This window comes from Tinamus guttatus, unplaced genomic scaffold, assembly GCF_059628265.1.
Source record: "Tinamus guttatus ecotype Peru unplaced genomic scaffold, ASM5962826v1 Tinamus_guttatus_pri_ptg000226l, whole genome shotgun sequence".
Classification (NCBI taxonomy): domain Eukaryota; kingdom Metazoa; phylum Chordata; class Aves; order Tinamiformes; family Tinamidae; genus Tinamus; species Tinamus guttatus.
Genome location: NW_028288760.1, coordinates 2,220,986 through 2,242,852, shown reverse-complemented (window position 1 = coordinate 2,242,852; position 21,867 = coordinate 2,220,986). Strand labels below are relative to the sequence as shown.

Here is a 21,867-nt window from a genome sequence, read left to right as displayed (position 1 = left end):
ATTCTAGTGGCAGTTGAGAAAGGAGAAAGCCCCCCAAAAAAGAAAAAAAAGCTGCGGTTCGGCAAAGCCAAAGCCCGTCTCCTCCAGCCTGGAAACCCAGAGCAGAAGTCTGGAGAATTAACCCTGCCATCCAAGCGCAGGGAGGGAGAGCACAGAGCCGTAGGAGCCGCGTTGGCCCAAGGACCATGTTTGGAAACGGGTCAAGCTGAGTGTGTGTTAGTCTTTCTTCCAGGTGCATTTGGCCTAAAGTTTTGTTCTTTGAAAAATAAAAGAGGAAAGGGGGGAGGGAGATATGGGAGAGTACACAAATCAGCGTGATGGTGCTATTTATTATGCAACATTCTTGTGAGAGGAATAGGATTTTTTAATTTCATGTTGGCTGAAGTTTGTCTGAATTGTGTCACTGCCTGCTTTAGAAGTCTTTGCCTAATATTTTATAAATATATACTATAAATTCCATAAATATAGAATTTATATATATCTCAGGTACTCAAAAATCATAATGGGTGCAACATACTAATGATGATTCTAAATAGCCTTGTAGCTTCTGAACCCTGGATTTTTTTTTGAAACAAATTTGAATGATTATAAGCATTAACCATTTGGCTAAGTTTTTCCATGCATGCCGGACTGGGTTTTTGACAGCATGGCTCACACAGACAAAGGCAACTCAGCAAGCAAGGGCATTTCACTGGGACTGAATAACATGAGTGAGTACCCAGGGATCGGAAGGACAGACCGTTGTCTTGGGATAAAGCTTAACTTGTTGGTTATGAGTCATCCGTGAGGATCCTTCTTGCTCCCCAGGCTGTGCCGCCACAGCTGTGATCAGCAGGATGTGCTATCCGTCCAAATTCCCTCTCTATAAAAGAGTGGGGCTTGGCAGGCTGCTCTCTTGCAAAATCTTTCATTCCATTTGGTTCAAAATAGCCTGAACTTGGTGACCTGCCAAGCACACTGGAAAAGACACCTGTCTGTGGGTTTTTTGGAAGGGAGCAGCTTCCCTTAATGAAGAAAGGGGAAGAAAAGTCTTTCCATAAGTGGCTCAGATTACATGAAAGTGACTCCTTTTGGTGTTGATGGGGTGCTTTTGGGTGGCTTTAAGGGTGGTCAGGAATTGAGCTGGGGTCAAGGGTCCTGCTGTTGCTAACATTATAAATTTTGTCACAGATTCCACTGAGACCAGAATTCATCCAGTCCTGCAGATCCCATCCAAAGGACGTTAATGGTTGAGGAAAAGCTGTTGCTAACTTCAGTACATGCTCGATCTGCTTTTTAGATTTGTCTGCTACAAACAGACGCATGCTTACATTTGTGACGGTAAGTAATTACAAGGCACTAATCTTACAAGCTGTATAAGTCTATGTTTAGGCTTTGGCACAATTAACAATCTCAGTTAGGATTTTTATTTGTTTGGGCCGCTCATACAGCAAACAGGAAAAGTGCAGAACAGACTTAATGTGTCACACACTGTTGAAGAAACAGAAGGAACAAGAAAATGTCAGAGACCTGCTGTGTCTTTTATGCTTTTAAAGAGCAACAGATCCCCAAAATGTAGCTGTTTCTGTGCAGTTGCTAATATGCTGTTCTGTTTTTATTTCTAAATCCCAGATACATCACATTCATATGTTTCTCCTGGGATTTAAAAACAAACACTGAATGTTTTCCAGGCTGATATGTCTGCCTCCCCCATTACAATATGAACTTTGCTTGCATGAATGCCAACATTTGTTGATTGAAAACTAGAAACTCTCACCCCACTGGGACCCTGCAGATCCTAGTGGATCAGTAGGATCTGATCCACTTTGCACAAGGAGGGATGTGGATGTACTCTTACCTTGGGCACAAAGACTTATGGAAGCTGAACTTCTTTTGAAATAAGATCATTGAACATGGCATGTATAGAGCTCCATCTCAGTAAATTCCTGTTATGAAGCAGTCCGTGTTTGTGTAAGAGAAACCAGGACTTCATGCAGGATTAGAGTCCAGCACAGTGCTATAATGCATCATTCTATACAGATTCTCCCCCAGTGCAAGTCACAGCCAAGTTAATGTAAAAAGGCTGCTGATCTGAGAGCCCCAGACTGAATCACACATGGTTTGACTGCCAGACGTGATGACAGCCTCCCTCTCCCAGCCACTTCAACTGGAGCGGCAGGTTCTCGGCACTTCTCTGCATCGGGAACGTCGCTCTTGGCTGCTGCAAATGGTTGCAGTGCCAACGAATGGACAGTTCGATGCAATTAGCTCACATTCCTGAGCTAGTTTTTACAAAATCTAGGTATTATTATAACTCATTGTCATTTAGAAATGGAAAGTTTAGAACAGTTATTACTAGATTAGAGCACCTCTTATCCATTCTCTCCAGTCTTTGTAAGAGGGCAGGATGAAAAGGAAGAAAATACACAGGAATCCACTAGGGATTTGTTCAGCTGAAACCTAGCATTTTCTGTATCTGTCAGTTTAAACTGCCAGCTCAATAGTACACACCATTCAAAAGCTTGCTTACCTGTGCAAACCACTGTGTTAACTGCAGGTGCTGCATCTCCACACCACACTGAATGTGTAACAAATCCATTTAGATGGAGGTAATTTCCAGAAAAAATATATTTTCTGTGACTAAAGCTACATAGCCGTACTGGGTGAGCAGTTTCTCCTCACTTCTCAGGTTCCGTTGGCAAGTCTCTATCCTAATAAGTCTTTATCAGGACCTTGCCCTGCTTCTTTCCATACATGCAAACGTACCTCAATCTGCTGCATCCCAGCCTCCAGCCCTTGCAACCGATGATTCTTGCTATATTCTGATAAAAGACACAAAGATCAGGTAGGGCTCTTCACATTCTTCCTCTTCTTTGCAGGGGAAACTATTCATCTCTGTTTTTTCCAGCTTGAAGGTTGGAGGGCTGTTATGAAAATCCATTCCACACCATTATGAAAATTCATTGAATATTAGCTGTCTCCAGAACAGTATTTAGATAGATAATAACCAGGGTTCTTGGTTCCTTGTACAAGGCAAGCTTGTGTAAGTTTCTCCATTAAATTTGATACCCAAGTTTCTCCTTGAAATTTCACAGCAAAAGCAATGTTATCAAAACACAAAAAGCCACATCACTCCAAGACCAAGTAAAAGGACAAGAAAATTAGTTCTAGAGGTGCAAAATTGACCTCCACAGTCTTGTTCTCCTTCATTCTAAGCAACTTCTGCCTTCTCTAGTAGGAAAGCAATTGTAATATGGTAGGCAGAAAAAAGATTTCTGTAGAAAAAAATCAATGAGCTGGGGAGCCTAAGGATCAGGTTCCTGCATACGTCCTAGAGGACCATATATCAGAAGTTACTTAAGCATGAGCCAGAGCAATGTGGTGTGCTGGGTCCATGCCAAATGACTCAGGCCTTTGTAGGTAGAAGTCCCAAGCCCAGCAGTTTGGGTTTGCAAAACTTCATTCATTGTCTGCATTGAGCAGAGCAGGAGTGAGTAATGAAGTGCTCAGAGCTGAGCACGAGGCCTTCGAGCATCTCAGGGGGACAGGATTAAGAGCTGGGAGGTTCTAGCATGACACAGGCTTTTCTTTAAATAAAGTCTTTGAACCTCCTGGCTACGCCTTCCTCATAAATTTCTGATCTCCAAATGAACTCTTTCAAGATGAGTGATTACGTATATTACTGTAAAAGGTTCTCATTGGCATTTGCCTTGCCCAGTAGAGGAGCATCATTTGCCATAGCCATGTTTAGCGTTTCTTCAGTGGAAACCTTCCAAAGGGAGCCCTGTTTGAAACGCCAGAAAAGATAGGGAGAAAACCATCTTCTTCCTGGTCTCCTTCATGCACTGACATTTCTTCCTTCTATTCTATTATTAGCTGGATCACCACGACATCCAAATGTTCCAGCTCCCAGCAGGACCCCAAAGTGCCAGGCTCTGTACAACAACAGTGAGAGACAGTTCTTTATAATTTAACGTGGTAAGATGAAGCAGAAGAGGGAAAGTGTGCTAGAGCAATTTGCTTAATATCACATAGTAGCCTGCTAGTTGAGCTACCAATGAACTTGCCTCACAGCGTTTGCAGGATTACTATTTGAATTATGTTTTGTCAATTTTTCTTAGGTGGATGATTTTTTCTTCAGCCTTATTCCGGACAAATGTCCCTCTGCCAGTGTCCCAACAATATAGTAACAGAATAGTAACAGATAAACACTGACAAGGCCATTTTGGTCTTGGATAGCTCATTTTTTTCCTGCCTTCCTATTGATCCCTGTAGTGCTGTGCCTTTGGAGGCTTGTAGACATTCTGGCTCACAGGTTCCCTGTTTTGGGGCTGTGCTCATGCTGCTGACCGCGTCCTGATGAAGGTGAACCCTAGAAGATCCTAAAGGCACTTACACATTCCCAACGGTGTGTGACTAAGCTGGCTTTACCAGCTGGTATGGCCAAATTTCCAAACTACAAACTTTAAGTCAGAAAAGCTGAGTGCAAGTTCTGACACTGCCCATGATTCTTTGTGTCATAATATTCCCTTTCTCAGTTGAAAAACAGGGCTCATATTTTCTTACCCGTGAAAGCTGTTAGGAGGATTACTGCATTGTTATGAATTCCACAGATGAAAGGTACTACAGGAGAACAAACTGTAATTATTGTTTCAAACCTCTGCCCTAGTCCTGTCATCCTTCCTTTATTGAATATCTCTTACTCAATCGAGTAAACTCTGTTGCTACAGTGAGGAAAATCGTGTGAGTAAAGATGAGTCTTTTGCAATGATAGTATTTATCCCCGTGTGTTCAACACCCTTCTCTGTGCCACTGGGATTACCTGAGTCACTCAAATAATAGTAGTCACTTATATAGGCACTTAAGCAATCTTCTGCTAGGGCACTGCTTCGTCACAGGCATGGCTGTTACTGAATAAACCTTTTTTTTTGTCATGTCTAGCATCTACTACAGAGGTGACAGCTGCTGGTAATAGGATCTCACATGATCCCCTGGTAAGTGAGGTCTCATGGAGTGGCTGATGGTTGACAAAATAGTCAGAATGACCAAATTTGCCAACCTTGAGGTGTGTGGAGTTTGCACCAGCCTTTCATGTCCGTGTAAATGTACAATGTGCCTAAGGATGTCAAAGTTCATGCCCAGAGATGGGAGACAGAATATATTGCAGTAGACCACTTCAGCAGCTTTCTCCAGTTGTAACCCCTTCGTAATTTCCACATACAAATACTAACAAATACCTCCCTCGATGCAAGTGCTGATTTTGATGGTGAAACACACTGCACGGTGAAGTAAAGAAGCTTCTAGCTAGGAGCTTTGGCAAAAGTAGCCCCAGGAGATCCAGTGCCTCAGGTTAGTGTTTCCAACATTCCCTGGCTACTGCTAAAACTATTGGCTCCTGTCATGCAAGGCACTGAGTGCAGTCAGTTCCCACAAAACTTATCAGTCCCATGCAGTAAAGTATCTCCCTTTTCCACTTCCATCCACCCATGTTTTTAAAAATACTCAAGTCCTTGGCAGTAAAAGCAGAGAAGTAACAGCCCTAAAAAGAGAAAAAGCCACTCTATTTGTGCACAAATGGGTTGTTTTTATTAAACCCTATGCACAATGCTGCCTGTAAGAATGTACATATCCTTTAAGGGTGTGCTTTAAGGGTTAAAAGTAGTGCAATGACAAGGAGTAAATAAACTGCAGGTGTTAGTTAACAAGGTACTAATTGGGTAACTAGAGGTATAACTTAAAGGACCACAGAGGCTAATCAAAAGGCTTTTGGTGGATGTGGGGTACTCCTCTGAGCTTAGGGAGGAGGAAGTGAACTACTCCTGCTGTAGTCTTGTGTCTTATGAAGCTGGATGTCAGGTATCTGAGAGTAAGCGAAGTGTTAGATCTTGTGTGCAAAAACCTGTACAGCAGCATTATTTCAGAAACCCATTAATTATTGCATTTATTTTTTTTTCTAGTCTGAGTGTTCTTATGTTGGGCTAGGTAATTTGAATAATCCTGCTTTGGTTTCAGCTATATCTTTTTATATAGGGCTTATTTAAATGGTGTCAGTCTATGCCCATTTGGCTAACTATTATTTAACCTTGGTTCCTTGCATGCAGAAGGCTTTAAGGATCCCAGAATGTGTTTGCTTTCTTCTCCTTTAGAAGGTACAGCTGCCTTATTCAAGCACACGTTTGTAGACCTACAGGTAGGTGGGTGATTTGTATGTTCCAGGCTAAAAGCTGTTTCCTAATAAATGTCAGGAGACGGTTTCCCACATGATTTCCTTTGCCTGCATAGGAAGTCTCTTGGAAACACCATCTGAACTCTTCTCTGGCAGAAGGAACATGACAATTTGGGGTGAAACTATCTCACCCCTTCCCTGTGTGAGATCAGGATGCAACAAGTGTAGTTGGTGGCTGCTTTTGGGTAGCAGTTCTGGGGCCCTCCCTATTACCAACCTGATGTTGATGCCATTTATTTTTTTTTTCCCCTCAATATTCTTGTAGGGTAAGTGAGTCAGGGTGTTGATTTATTGATAGAGACAGAAGGGCATAAAATGATTGACTGCATCAGGCTTAATCCTGAGCAAGTATCTCCTGGGTCTTGTGAGGTCCTGGTGCAAGGAGAGCAGCCCTAACACTAGCTTGTCCCTTGCACACCCAGTATCTAACCTGGTACTCCCCGCTGTTGGGCTGCCCGTTTTGTGCATCCTGTGTGAAAATACTGTAGAGATGATGGTGACTGAAGTGACTTTCAAGTACCTGATGAGCCCATCAAGAGGGGTAAGGCTGTGAACTTTTTTCTAGTTCCTAAATTCACACCAGCTTTGAAGTTAAGAATGCCAAAAAATAAACAAACCAACAACAACAAAAAAAAACCCTCTTTGGTTCAGGCATAGACACAACTTTGGTTTCACTCTGGGACAGCAGCAAGAGTCACTTGATAGAATTTTCCAAAGTGTGTCTGCCCTCACTTGCACAAAGAAACAATCTTCCAGATCATAACAGGTCTGGACATTTCAATCCCAATGGTCACGTTTTTCCAAAGTTAATCTTCTGGAAATAAGGTCTTGCAGAGAAAACGCCTCCACCTTATGGCTACAATAAACTGTCTTATTAATTGGCAACGCTGCCTGGCTGTTTGTATAACAAGCAGCACGGCAGCCTCTGCTGGCATATGAGTCCACAGAGAAATCCTGTAACTACTTATTTTACGTTGACACTGAAACGTTTCCCCTGGATTCATTTGTTTTCCAATGGTTGGGGTGTTTTCTTTTTCTTGTGCTATAGCAATTAAAACATGTTTTGCATTATAACATTTTTTAAAAACTTTTTTGTACTGTTTGTAGTTCTGCTGCAGGATATCAGCTCTTCCTCTTTTGCATTTCCAAGTGTTTATGTTTATAATGGTGTTTGTGCTGGTGCCTGGGTGGTGCATTGGTAGAAGCCATATTCTGCTTTTATCCTATACATTAGATTAATGTCTTGTATACATTAGACTCGTGTGTTTTGGGCAACCAACGTGGGGTTATGAAATGCACTGACTACCTGCGGTTTGGGTGTTTTCTCATGCGTTTCGTGCCTTGCTGTCACGGCGCTGGCCCACTTCTATTTTTATTGCTGGTATTAGCTGTTGCATAAGAGTCGGAGCGCACGTTGCCCAACGCAAAGCACGAATTTAAGGGGAAAAATAAGTTGTTGGGGTTCAGCGGGACGGGAGCGGGGCCGTGCGTCCGCTCGGGGGTCCCCTCGGCGCTTCCAAGAGCCTCTGGAGCAGGAGGAGCAGGGGGGAAAGCGCCGCTTGTCCCGTCGCTGCCCGGGGCATCACCCGGGCGCTCCAAGCTGGGAGCCGCGGCCGGAGGGACCGAGCGAAGGAGGCGGCCGGGCCGGGGCGGGGGGGGGGGAGCCCGGCCGCTTGTGGGACTTGTAGTGCGGTTGCGGGGCGGGCGGCGGCGGCGCTGCGCGGCCCGGGACTACAAGGCCCACAAGGCCTTGCGCGCCGGCGCATGCGCCGCGCGGCGCCTCAGCGCATCTATTCTCCTGCCTGGCCGCGGATAAAAAGAAGAGCAACTGGAGGGACTCGCAGGCAAAGGGGGCCGCGGCCGCCGGGGCAAAGTAATCGCTTTAATCTTTATTTCCTTCCGTGCTCGCGCCGCCAGCACCGGGCCCTGCACGGAGCGGGGGCGGGAAGGAAGGAAAGGGCTGCGGGGGGGAGGCAGATCCCACTTGGGAAAGGCCAGTGCTGCTTATTTTTATGTCCCCCCGCCCCGTCCCTGCGAGCCCCCCGCGCTGCCCTCGGCCTTTGTGCGCCGCGACAAAGCGGGAGCGCGGCCCGGGCTCCGCTCCCGCCGCCGCTTCGCCTTCCTCCCCCCGCCGCTGCTGCTTCTTTTCTTCTTCTCCTCCTTCTGTTCCCCCCGGCCGGGCGGGGGCTGCGCGCCCGGCCCCGCGCGCGGCGGGTCTTCCGTCTGCCCTTCCTTTCTTTTCTCTTTCTTTTCCCTCCTTTTTTCTTTTCCCTTCTTTTCTTTTTCTCTCTTTTTTTTTTTCTTCCCCCTCTCGCTCTCCCTCCTCTCTCTCTTCTCTGCCCGCCATCTTTTGAAAGGGAAAATTAGGGGCGAGGAGGAGGGCAGTGGAGGGCCGTGAAAAGAAAAGAAAACAAAAAGAAATAATTAAACAAAAAAAAAAAAAGACGGGGGTGTTTAGGAAAGGGGGACAGGAGGCAACTCCCTCTGCTCCCAGCCGTTTCCCGGGGGTTGCTGCCTTGGGAGCGTGGAAAGCTCTGTTGCGCGGCGGGAAGAGCGCGTTTGGTGTGTTGGAAACCCCTGTATGTTTTCTATATGTGCGCGTGTTTACATACAGGCGCTCGGCTCCCTTTGCCCATGTCGCGCTCTGCTGTTTACATAACTTTTGTGAATAAACGACATCCCTAGTTCGCTGCCTGAGCTCGCTCCGTTTTAAAGAAACGCGGCGCGCGGATTTATCCACGGAAGTGTCGCGCCGTAAACAAGGCCAAGGGTAATAAAAGGGGAAAACTTCAGAACTCGGCTCTCGGCTTCCCCCGGATTCAACCCGGTTGCTTTCCTGCCCCCCAGCATGGGGAGCGGAGCGGTGTTTGCAGCCTGTTCGTTTTGCTGTCGGAGAAAGCTGCCGTGTCCGGTTGGCTCCCTGACGCGCTCCGGTCCTGCCGGGAACTCGCTTCCCATGGCAGTGACCGCAGGCACCTGGAGTGCGAAGTGCCCTCGGATCGCTTAAGTGCCGCAGCGTGGATGTGCCTTCTCATCGCTGGGAATCAAAAGCGAAAGGAAGCCGCTTTCTGCTAAGCCATGGCAGTGGCTCATACTCCCAGTATTTAGCTGTTTTACACACAATTTTTCTGGCGCTAGTAAATAGTAGGTTAGGGAGTAAAGCAATTAGCAAAGCACACCTGCTGTGCCTTGCTGGGGAGGGCGGAATGGAGCTGTTTTGACTTATTTTTTGACATGCTTGTTCTTATTTTTGGTGCGTTCAGTATATGTATGTATGCTAAGGTCAATGTTTCTTAAATTGAACTTGAAATTTAGGTTTAAAGTTGACACTCATGTCCTTAATTCACCTGGCAATAAGTCAAGGTATTAGAGAGGACTTGGTGAGTGCCATATGTGCTGCAGTATATGGGTGAGAAGTGCAGAATAAACATGCATCAATCAAAACAAACAAATCCCCGAGGCAGTTCTGCAAGCAGAGGAAATGCAGAAGTTTGTATTGCTTAAAAATACCCAGCGACTTGAGTACACTGCAGGTGCAAAGCCCTTGCCTCCTAATGGGCAGATCACAGAGCTAGCAGACTGCTCTCTGTTTTATTTTGTTATCTTGGAAAGTGAGGAGTTTCTCATAACACACTCCAAGGCTCCCAGTGAAAAAGAATAACTTCTGAACCAAAAACCTTCCTTTCTGGAAGGAAGAAGTGGCAAGATTGTGCTTTATTCCTCTTCAGTCCGCATGAGTTAAAAATGTGCATGTATTTAATGCTTTGAGACAATGCTTAATAAAAGGACTGGGTGAAGGGGAGCAGTCTTATTCAGCCCTCAGCATAAGCTGGAGTGCAGTTTTGTTTTCTATAGTTGTTGTCTATGTGCTTCACTGCAGACAGGAGCTGTCCCACTGAAAGGCCTCTTTAGTTTTAGTGACCTATGCACGCAGAGTTTAAATTAGAAAAGAATGTGCCCACCATGTAGTGGGACTGAAGCCTTTCCTCAAAAATGTCTTTGGAGTCTTAATTTCATTTGCTTTGAATAAAAATAGGCTCCTAAACAGCTTCTGGAAATAAGATTTCTGGCGTATTAGAACTGAGGTACTTTCAAAAACCATTGTAATTAAAAAAAAAAAAAAAAAAAAGTTTAAAATGCTATTTCAGAAGCTTGTGTACCAGCTCAGGGTGCATGGTAGGCAGCAGTGCTTTTTTAGTATTTTTTTTTCCTTATGAAAACTGTTTTTGTTGCTCAGTTGCTGCAGATAAAACCTATTTCAGTTTTATAACTAGCATTTGCTTGGACCGTTGTAACTTTACTAGGTAGAAAGAGTTAAACGACAGTTTCTAGTAATCCTGCAAAATCCCTTTTTTGAGTTAAGAACTGCCCGTTTGAACCGTCATCCTTCAGTCATCTCCAAAAGTGCTGGGACTGTAAGAGGGAGTCTTGATGTCCCCAAACTGTCCCCATGGGTCCAGCCTGCCTGGTGCAAGGGCCTGTTCCCCAGCTGAGCCCTAGCAAACTCAACACGGTTCCTACAGGCAAAGCTGGTGCAAGTTTGTGGATTCCAGTCGTTTTTGCAGGTGTCTTTTCATGGATGCAGGTTCTGAAAGATGCTGTTTTACACTTGCCCCTTATTTTTTAATGAGTGCTTGTGCAGTGGGCTGCGGGTCTCCAGCCAAGCCCCGCTGCCCTCCTGGATTCTTGTTCCTTCTCCCTTGGGTAACCTGGGGTCCCGCTCAGCCTCACTGACAGCACAAACAACACGGGAGTCAAATCCCTCTTTGCAGCAGACAGTCATGTAGGGAGGTCTCGCGTTTCAAGGGCTTAATTACTTTTACAAAATATTCGCTCTGTCTACTTTGGTGAGCTATCAGGTGCTTTAGATACAGGCAGAGCCACACTTAGCTATAAATGAACAAATAAATGAACAAAAGCATTTTGCATCGCAGCACTGTCGATTGTTCCTCGTCGTTTCTCCCTCCTCTGCTAATTTGCAGAATTCATTAATCCGCAGTGGGTTTCCCAATCGTTACTGTGGAGCGTATGTTTTGTTTTGTTTTTATAAATTGCCACATTATTCTACAGTAATAGCCCTGCACACTATTGTGAGCGGCGGAGTTGGGGGAATTAGCAAGGAGCCATTGTCTGCCCTGCTGCTCAGTGAGCTGTTTTGGAAGCTGTTAGGGTGTTTTGGAAGGACGTGCGCATCGAGCTGCTCATTCCAGCCTGTCTTACTCTGATGTCAGTGGCTTTTTGTCAACCATTAGTGCTTGACAGAGGTGAACATGTTTTCTATGGCACACTAGCAGTGCAATATAAGGGGAGAAATACTCCTAACCCACTTGCTACTAAAGCCAATGTAAAAAGGAAAAGGATTTGTGTTCTTCTGGAGAGCAGTGTGGAAATTCACAGTAATGTGCTGCTAAGGCTGCTTTTTCTCCCAGTCCTCACTCCTTCCTCCAGTCTTGCTGATACGGCACCAACGAAGGAAAGACTTGCTGCTATTTTAGATTCCTTTCACACCTTGCAAGCCTCAGTCCCCTCCTAGCTTGAATTTGATTAAACAAGGAGCATCGTGGCTGGGAGTGTTTCAGCAATACGGATAACCTGGGCAAAGCAGGAGAATTGTTGGACTCTTCCTTTGCTGAGACCAGAACTCAACGTTCTCCTCTGCCAGCAGTGCAGCAGGTAAAGCAAAGAGAACCTGAGGTGAAATCCCTGGAAATGGGGAGTTAAGCAGAACGTAATGTCTCAACCTGAACATTTCCAAACCTGAAGACGTTTACCTGCACACTTGAGATTGGGGCTCAGTTCCCGTCGTTGCAGGGCTGCTTTTGGAATAACCCCATTTGCCCCTCTTTACTTGGAGAAGAGAGAGGTAGCAGTTGTTATTCTGGGCCTTACAAGCTGTTCAATTCCTGAAGTTTTGCTTGGAGTGCTCTTTTCCTATGACAACACCGATACCCTTGCAGAGTGCTCCATGCATGGGCATGGTTAGACTGGAGATGCTCTTCACGTGGCCAACTCGCCTGTTGTAAGTAAACCGAGCTGTACTGGGAAAAAGAGTTTAAACTGGGTGGAAACTCTGTTCAGGGACCTTTCCAGGGAATGAGAGCAGCGTAACTAGCACTAATTTTCACACCTTAACTGACCTGCAGCTTCCTTGGGAGGCTGAGCAATTTTTGGCAAAATCAGGTGCTTTTCATGTCCAAATAGTAGGCCAAGTAGAGGCGTTTGCACTTGTTCGGCTGTGCTTGTTTTAAGTTCACACCTTGAGTTGTTCTGGGCCAACATCATTGTTTAGATGAGGTCCTTAAATGGGTTTGGAAACAGATAAAGTGAAGTTGGTGCAACCTCTCCTGGGGAATATGGTGGTCGTAAAAGGGGGGCTGCTGCACTGGTTACTGCTCATCTGTCGGCTCAGGGCAATAATTAACTTGATGGGTGGGTGGACTTGCTCTGCCCAATTACCAAGTCTAATGTTACTGTGGCTCAGTTAACAAGCAGTAATTTTAAGTCATGGTAATTCGATCCCTTTCTCTTCACTGTCCAGCCTCTTAAACTGACTTGAGTGTCATATATTGATTTAGGTAGACTTCGCTTGGGGAAGTTGCAGTATTGCAAGCTTAGAGCATGAATTATGAACCAGTAGGAGCTGATCCATTCTTTGTTATGCTTGCAGTGCTTTTTTGTCCTAAAGCAAATCTGTTCTGCTTCAAAATAGTAGCAGTAATCATTTTAATATGTAAAAATAATTTTAACAAATGAGTAGGAGAAAGCACTGGAGCATGAGAGTGTGCAAGGGAGGTTGCTTGCTGGAGGAGGGTGTTTCCCTGGTGAATCACTGACAATTCTCTTCTGTACTATGAAATGCTTCCAGCAAACTAATGTGTAGATCCATGTGTGTTTATTAGAGGTCTGTCTCGCTGGCAGCGTTTGCGTGGAGCTGCCACTAAGGATAACATCTGTAGTACTCGTAAATTGAATTCTTAATGTCAATATACGGCCATGCAATATTAGAGATGGAAGGCAGCATTATGATGTAGGTTATTAGGTGTGTAGAGCAGAAAGCAGTCCTTTAAATACATAATATATATGAATTGAGTGCCACTTGCAGGGACTTCGTGTTTGTCCAGAATAATTCCTATATGTTGCTTTGTTAAAAGGAGATGATCTTAGTTGCATATAGCCTTTTAAATTCCAGTGGAAGTGTAATTTGGTTATATTTAAAACTCCACTCCTAAAGATGTCGTGAAACTTGCACCAGTGTTGTGGTTTATCTTTGAGAAACACCTCTGAAGAGCGCTGCAGGTCTAGGGCTGGGGCGAAGCAGGCAGCAGCTCTGGCTTCTTCCTTTCTTTAGATGACAGCGTTGTGCTGAAAGAACACCTCATAAATATAAGTTGTTGTTTATTTGTTTTTTAATCATATTACCATAGTGCTGAGAAGGAATTGTGTGCTATGGGTTGTATAAATGCACAAGAAAAGTCTGATGTTTTTAATTGTGCGTGGTAAGGAAATGGTCCTGTCCCTGTTTTACAACAGAGGCACTGAGAAGCCTCCAGCACAGAGAGTCAAGAACTGGGCAGTGGTGTCAGTGTCCTGTTTTGCAGCTGTCCCTTTTTGCAATTCTTTGCAGAGAGAGCGGAAGGTTGGAGATGCTCTTCCCAGCAGGGAAGGATTCACTCTCCTGCTTTTTTTCTTTTCCTTCAGAATGCTTTGTGCCCCATAATCTCTCCCTTTGGAAATCAAAGTGCATAAAAAGAAACAATTATGACAAAATATCTTATGGAAAAAATATAATTTATTCACTGTATGTTGAATAAAACTGAGTTTGAGGGTTCTTTATTGTACTGTAAAAGTACACAGAGCACCATATACTGACGAAAAAGAGGAAGGGCAGACTGCCTTCAAAACACAAATGTTTAACTGTGCAGATCATATCCTTTAAAAAGCAGAAAAGGAAAACCCTGTGAGGGTGTAGACATACAATAATCCCATCAGGAGTTTGAAGTCTTTGCGGGTGTTGCCACGTTATGCTTTAGTGGGCGTACATAAATGCTTCTGTTATGTACGTATCGTCTGAAACTTGGGTCTATGCCAGAGTGTGTGTTTTCTTTGTGTTTTTTTTTTTTTATAAATTAACAGAAAAAGTTTGCTATCCTGAAGTTGGCAAGGTTCTTTTCTGGGGTTACAGGTTGAATCTGAAATAGGATCGTGTGTTGGAGAGGTTATGCTATCGAATGCTGGATGAAAGTGGAGGATTAGGAGACAGATCCTGGAAGCAGCTGGGATGCAATAATGAAAAGGAAGGAGCCTGTGCTGCTTAACCTGTGCTCTGACTTATTTCTTTTCTTCTTCTTTAGGCCACTGTGTGTTGCTCTTTCTGGACTGTTTAGACTGTCTGCAAATTAGGGCAGACTCCGTGCATGCTGCTCGGTGCATCTGGTCTCAGCGAAAACCGGGGAGTGTCTCGGTGGTAATGCCCTTCCAGGAATTAATGAAGGTGTTGAGGTGGTGCCTAGGCGCAGCCTTGTGAAACAAGATTAAGTCTAGGTGTTTAACCTGTCAGTTTATTGCTCTTGCAGTCACTGTAATCTGTTTTTTATTCCCTTTCCCCATCCCACTCTCTCTGCTTGCCCGTTTACAGTGTCCGGTGAGCAGCAGAGGCTGGAGTCTCTTACTGCATGGACTGCAACATGTGGCACAGTGAAGCCCTGATCCACGACTGTCCTGTCCATGTGTAGGAAAAATGGTGACCAAGTCCCAAAGGAACGTGCTAGGGCTGCTCTCCTGCCCCAGGCCGTAGCTCAGAATGAGAGCGTGTGGTTACAGTGCAGCTTTTAACAGCAGCCTGTTGTCAATCACACTGTCAAACTGCATGAAATGGGAAGCTTCACTTCCTCTCTTCTCTATATTTACTCCTTCTTTCTTTTCCTGACTTTTTCTATATTTTGCTGTCACACAGGGTGTAGGGCTTTTTTGTCCTGTCCTTCAGGATTAGGTGCTAAAGTCCTTTTCCAGTTTAACTGCTTAGTACTGTTTGTATTTGTTCTTTGCACCCATTTTGCTTTCTGCAGCCTAGATTGGCTTTTGGTGAAAACAGTGAATCAAGACCTTGCAGGACTTTAGTCACCATCCTCTATGGAAATGATGAGCACCTTAGGCCTGCTTGCTTGTCACCTTGGCTTCCAGACTGTCACCTCTTGGCACGTGGTGTTTTTATTCTTTACTCCTTGCAGGCTGCGGCATCGTTGCCTGATGGCTGGAATGGGCAAGCAGGAAGCCAAAGGTACCTTGATGGTGGGATGTGTCACTGGCAAGTTAGTGTCGTGGAACTTCAGTGTCCTGTTTAAAAAGCACCTGGGAATGCTTGGGTGCAGGATGCTCATGAGTGACTGCAGCTCAAAGCAACGCGCACAAATGGGCTTGCAGTTCTGATTAGCCCAGAAGTATGGTCTTGAATGCAGAAGCATGAGTGAGTAGAGATGGAAGAATAGATTGTATGCATTTTTGAAGTTTAAAGTGCTAATATGTTCTAGAAGCCTTTAGAGATGGAGTAATGGAGCTAAGCAGGCATCCAGGGGGTAGCGTTGGTGTCAGGTCTGGATTTGTGAAAGTGGCTGGACTGGAAAGGTCGTCATCGGGTCTGCAGACATTTTAGTTACACCCGTCAGCAATGTTTGAGTGTGGAATCACCAAACTTCTTTCTGTCCTTGGCCGACTTTCGCTTAGGCTTGGCAATTATACTCGTACAAGGAGACTCCTCTGGCCAAGATGGCTTTAAGCAGCAATCATGCAGTGTGAAGATGTGTCTTCAGGGCTGGGTATAGATCAGCTCTCGTAGCTATTGTATCTGCAACAATGGGAGTGCCACAGCCCTGCCTCTTCCTAACCAGGCTTTCTGATCCCAGATATCTAGCACTGAACCTCTTCCATCCTTTTATCTGTTCTTAATAGGCAGCTAGAGAGGAGGTGGGTCCCCCTGGTAGAGATCCAGAAAGGTATGGAGAACCTGAGTTTATTTTATTGTCACTGAAATTTCCCTGAGAAAGAAGTTTATTTTGATTGACCAATTAGTTGCATCTTGTCGGTGTTGGGTCTGCAGAACCCAGCTCTGGAGAGGTGCTGAGCCATTAAAAACTGGGTAACTTTGTGGGGAAGTTGCTTAGCACTTCTGCAGGATGGGGCTTGAAGTGGTTGCTGAATTACAGAGAAGGACCGAGCTGCTGCCTGTGTTGTGGTTTATCCCATACTTCAGGGTGCCCCCAGCCACGTTCCTTCCTCCCCCACCTATCCCCCATCCTATTCCTGACGTGTTGGGAGCCTGTACAGTGTGTGGCTATGTGCCAGGCACCTTCCCAGAGCTGCTTTTTTGCCTAAAGTGCAAGATTGCAGGTGTTATGCTGTAAACGGTTTTCAGGGGGACTGCAGTAACTCCTAGAGTGCTAGAACTTGCCAAATAAACGTGTCAGGGTGAGGGGTGACAATATATTTGTTGTGATGCACTAGGTATGAGAAAGCAAATGGTAAAAGGCAGGTTTGCCTTCTCCTGCTGTCTCTCTGACCCTCCTCATGACTATGAGGTATCCTGAGTTCAATCCTGTGTATCATCCAGGGTAATTTCACTGCCTCTCTGCTTTTCCCTGCTAGGAAGAAGTGGCATGAGCAGACTCTGCCCGGACATGCAGATCTGTTGAACACTTTCCTTTCTGTGCCAAATTCCTATTGAAAATGAAGGCTGAAACAGCTTAACCTTTTTTCTTCCATTGCCACAAATGTATAATTGGTGCATCTTGTTGCAAGAGGTACAACTGATAGGATTTTCCTGTAAATCAGACAACAACTAAAGTAAACTCAACTGCTCTCTTGCTTTGCTTTCCTCTTGTAGCCTGACTAACAAAGCTGTGCATAGCCCAAGACCTTTCATGAAAACATATTTCTGGGTCAAAATCTGCCTAAATCTCGTCAGAGAATCACACAAAATAGGGCTGGAAGAAATGTGCAGAGGTCGTTTTGTCCTTTTCCCTGCTTCAAAACAAGATCAGCTGTGCCTAATCCATAACAGAGGCTGGTTATCCAAATTGTTCTCAAAAGCAAAGTCAAAGCTATGAAAACGAACCTGTTACACTGTGAAACATCACTCTGTACTTGAATCTGCAGCTGTTAGAAGGCAGCTGAGCCCATAAAGATTTGTGCCTTGCAGACGGTATGTGAGGTGCATCTAAATTCTTGCTCAGACTCTTACCAGATGCCCAGTGGCATTAGCACTTGGATGAAGAGCGATGCTTTGGCCCAATAATTGTCAGGGAGACCATCCTTTTAACCAAGGTATCCAGAATACTGCTGGTAGGAGTCACTAGTGCTGTTGTAGTCAAGAAGTGACTTTTTCATACCCTTGAACCTGATTCTCAGGATGTGCTGAGGATATTCCAGAACTGAGGACCCTTGAAATTACCAGTTTCTTTTGGCTGACTCTGATCTACTGATTAGGAGCCCCCAGGCTCCTTACTGAGGCAACGCCTGCTTTTATAATAGCCAAAGAGACCAAGGGTGAGAAATCCATCTGTATAATCTGATGAGCATTAAACCAAGTCAGAAGCCAAGGAACTGAGTTAATCTTCTGTGATTGTCCTCCTCCCTCACACAGAGGTAAGTTAAGGACACAGTTATGTCCTCTGAGTCGCAGGATGATGTTGAGGAGGAAGCTGCCTGGAGGAGCATCCCCATACAGAGCTGTGTGAGGGGGAGGAAGAAAAGGACACCTGTGTGCTCTATTTCCTTCCAAGGAGCCTGGAGAAGTGGTACAACCCTCATTTTCTATGGCCATGTACATGAAATGGGTGCAACTCCCCTCAGTTTGCACTCAGCTGGTGGTGATGAGTTGACTTGTATGCTCTGATGGGCAGCGATGCACCACTTGTGGGCTAGGAAGAGGTTTGCTCCAAGGGTTCCTTGCACTGTGTAACAGCAAGGCCTTGGGACAGGGTCTGGTAAACCTCTGTATCTGTGTTTCCTTGACAGATCATTTATCAGAAATGCAGTGGATGTCACTTAGTCTGAGGATGGGGAAGGGAAAGTCTGGTTAGGAAAGTGATTGCTAATAATCATTGGAGAGAAGGATAATCTTCCTGTCACCTGCATGGTGTTTCTCTTACCCCATTTGAATGCTCAGTGCCCAAATAACCCCAGATCCATGTGTTGCCTCAGGCCTGACTGGCCACTGTGTTCAAGCTCTGCACCGTCCCCTTTGCTGCCCAACATCTTCCTGCTGAAGTGACCTATGTGCTGACTAACGTGGATGTAACCACAGTTACATCCCAACTGGATGTAGTTTGGACACAGAGGTGTCCAAATAACAGCAGAACTACCACACTAAGGAAAAGAGTTGGAGCACCCACCTGCTAATGTAAAGCATTAAAAATGTAAAAAGTTACCTTTTAATTTTGCAATCAGCACAAATGCCATCCTGTGCCACCCAAACAGTGGCAAGGGACAGAGCCATCCCTTAAAAGTTGTGCAGTGCCAAAGAAAGTGACAGAGCATTGGCTGGAGCAGCCGGCTCGCTGGTTTCATGAGGCTTTAGAGCTGCTTTTAAAATAGTCTCCACAACTGCAGACTGTCTGTGGGCTGCAGAAGTTTACTAAAATGCTGTCCTGCTAATACAGGGAATTGATTTTTTTTTCCATGCCAACTGTTTCTGCACTGGCTGACCTATGCAAGCAAGTGAATTGAAATCAAAAATAACAAAAAAAAGAGTTTGCAGCCTAGCTGTGCTTTTTGATGACTGGTTTGGCCAGGGGATGAGCCCCAAGCCTGTAGATTTGCTGCGTCTCGCTCTAGGAAACATTACAGCTCATCTCAAAAGGAAGGATTTGAACTCTAGAGAAGCAAGTTGTATTTGAAAGTTTTCCTAATCTTCCTTTTTCTCTTTTTAACAAAAACATTATTTTGAAAAGTTAAAAATAATGGAATGGAATAAAAGGACACTTTCAGTCCAAAAAAATCAGGAATGATCTGGAGTCAGAGCAGCTGCCGCAGCGAGCGAGGAGGAGGGTTCACACGATGCTGTGAGCTGGCCAAGAGCAGGGGGATTGGGTTGCTCCTTTCTCTGTTTCCTGGTGAAGCATCGTGCCGAGAGGAGCATCTCCCACCCTGCTGTAGTGAGATCTCCTCAACCCTGGTGTAAGGCCGAGACTTAATTGGAGCTCTCGGGATGTCTCACGGGAAAAGGATCTTGCCTTTCAGTGGTGCTCATGTTCAATCTGAAGAACCAGCTGCACATGTACATTAAAGATGCATTTATGCCAGCAACAAATATTTCCAGTGCTGCTGCAATAGCCCAGGTAGCTATTCCTGTCTTTCAGCTGCAGGATCCCGAATTTAGGTGATGGTGCTGCTGAGAGGTTCAGGTTCCTCAACCGCGTTGGATTGTTGCAGCCAATGAGTTGCAGAGGATCAGTAGCCAGAGAAGCCGCCGAGCTGTCCCAATCCAGCCCCTCCTCCCTTTGCTAATGTTCTTAATTAAAATCCTTTCCGAGTTCCCTCGCTGATTATTGCAGCCCCTGCTAGAGAGACGTGTAGGTGCCTTGTTAGAGGCCAGCGAGCAGAGCGCTGGGCACACGCGTGCGAGGAAGACAACGCGCGTCCGCAAGAGCTCGTGGTGCTACTGGGTGGAACGAATGAGGACAGAAGGGAAATGTCGTTATCTCTGTGGCCCACACGAGGAGCTGGGGCCCCGAGAGGCTGCCTGGCTTGCCCAAGGCCAGAGGGGGTCCTGGCAGAGGCAGGAGCTGGGGTCTGGGTTTTCTGAGTTACCAATCCGGGGTTTAGTAAATATAAAGTTTTTAAAAATCCTCTCTTGATTGGATTTGGAAAAGTAGGAGGGTATAAGGAAAATGTAATGAAAACACAATTACTGCTTTTATGAGCCGTGTTGTATTTAACCTTAGTGTATTTAAAGGGAAAACTTATGTTACTATATAGTTTCAAACTTGACTGAAATGTTCTACATGGCTATAAATTGCTCGCTGTGAGCGGTTCGTTTCCCATCAGTCCTGGTGCTGGATATTCAGTTTGTTACGACACTAAACAAAACGTCTCGGTGATGGTCAGCAGGGGCCTGCAGTTGCGTGATGGATCTTGCTGCAAGGCTTCAGGGGCTGAAATCCTGCAGGGAGCTGCTCAGAAAGCCTGAGCAAGGCCCTTCATTTTCCCTACAAGCACTATAAAAACTAAATTCGCCCTATAAAATCAACCAGCTCCGGTGTCCGGAGCCGGGGACCCCTCCGAGCTGAGCCACGGTGGGCTCTGTCCGATGGCCGTGGAACCTGGCGCTCGCAGCTGGCTCCCTGCTTGCTGCCACCAACTCTTCTTCCGCGTGTTCTCTCGTGTCACAATGTCACCAGGGTGGTGGCACTTCCACTCTGTTCTCCTGGTTCTGAGACCTGCTGGGACAGAGGCTTCCTGGAAAGCAGATGCTTTGGCTGCTTGGGCAAGACTGGAAAGACTGTTACTTACCCTTTTCTGCTGCAGATCTGTTTATGTTTGTACACATTTATTTTTATAAAATCCCCCTAAATTAGGTAAGTGTTTAGTTCTCATCATCATCTCATCAGCTGCTCAGCGGGTAGGTTGATAGTTTATATTTAGTCCAGGTATTCAGCAGAGATGATAAGGGATATATCAAGGAGGAAGTTTTTTCCAGGATGTCCTAATGCTCACTCCTTCTTCCTGTGTTACTGCAGCTTCTGTCTTTGCTCTCTTCTTTGATGATGTTTCTCAAGGCACATGTGTCAGTGAGAATATTTGTGTCGTTTTCTGTATGTATTGGAAATAATTTGCCTCTAGAAAGTGATTGTGGTCTGTTTGCCATGAGTAAGGTAGCTGCAATTCTGATGTGAGTTGAAACATCAAATGTTTATAGAAGATGACACAGCAAAGCTGTTTACCATATGGTGTAGGTGACACAGTGATGCTAGACAATTTTTTCCTCTAGAGTATGTCAGGAAAAAACAGAACTAAAATAATGGAATTTATGTGTATTCTTCTGTATTTCAGGCATACCATTAAGAGCCCTCTCTTATCCAGGGCATGGGGTGCAATATAAATATAATATGAATTAGGACTTACGTTGAGCCAATGCTTTGGCACAGCCTTTGGGATCTGGAGATCGCTTCTAGTTAGGATGGTGCTGGTGGCATCTTGTGCTCAGGGCTCATCATGGCACCTCTCCCTGCACCCCTCTCTGCTCCTCTGGATCAGGATCCCAGGACAGTTACTGGATTTTGCAGTACGGAGACTTGAAAGTTAATGTGGAGCTGCATGTTCTGGATTTACTGGTTTGGATTAGCTCATCCTTGGGGACCTCTGCATGATATCAGCACTGGATTATGCTGCTCCATGTGTTTTCTTTGTGAGAAGATGCACTCTGAGCCAGGAGGCAGCAAGAACCAGTGCTATGAAGCTTACCAGGTCTCTGCAGACCTTCAATTTGGGAATTGTTGACTTGCTGCCTCCTGGGTCTTGTACTGTGCGCGTCAATAAGATAAGAGCTTATTAAAAGAAACGAAATGAAGGGTGAAGAACCTGGTCAGGATGCTCCTACTGTTGCTGGTGATGGGACATGCCTGCTTCAAGTAAGTCTGTGTATTTACACATCGTGCTCTTCCTCTCTT

At 45.3% G+C, this 21,867-nt stretch overlaps 1 protein-coding gene across 4 annotated transcripts in view; it reads left to right on the top strand.

Moving 5' to 3' along the window:
* Positions 1-7,970: 7,970 nt before the first annotated feature.
* The window catches only part of BRD3 (bromodomain containing 3), a 31,786-nt gene continuing 17,889 nt past the window's right edge, over positions 7,971-21,867 (top strand). For all 4 annotated transcript variants that reach the window (XM_088525318.1, XM_088525317.1, XM_088525319.1 and 1 more), the window contains exon 1: positions 7,971-8,078. The gene's annotated coding sequence lies outside the window, so the exon portion shown is untranslated. The remainder of the gene's footprint in view (positions 8,079-21,867) is intronic.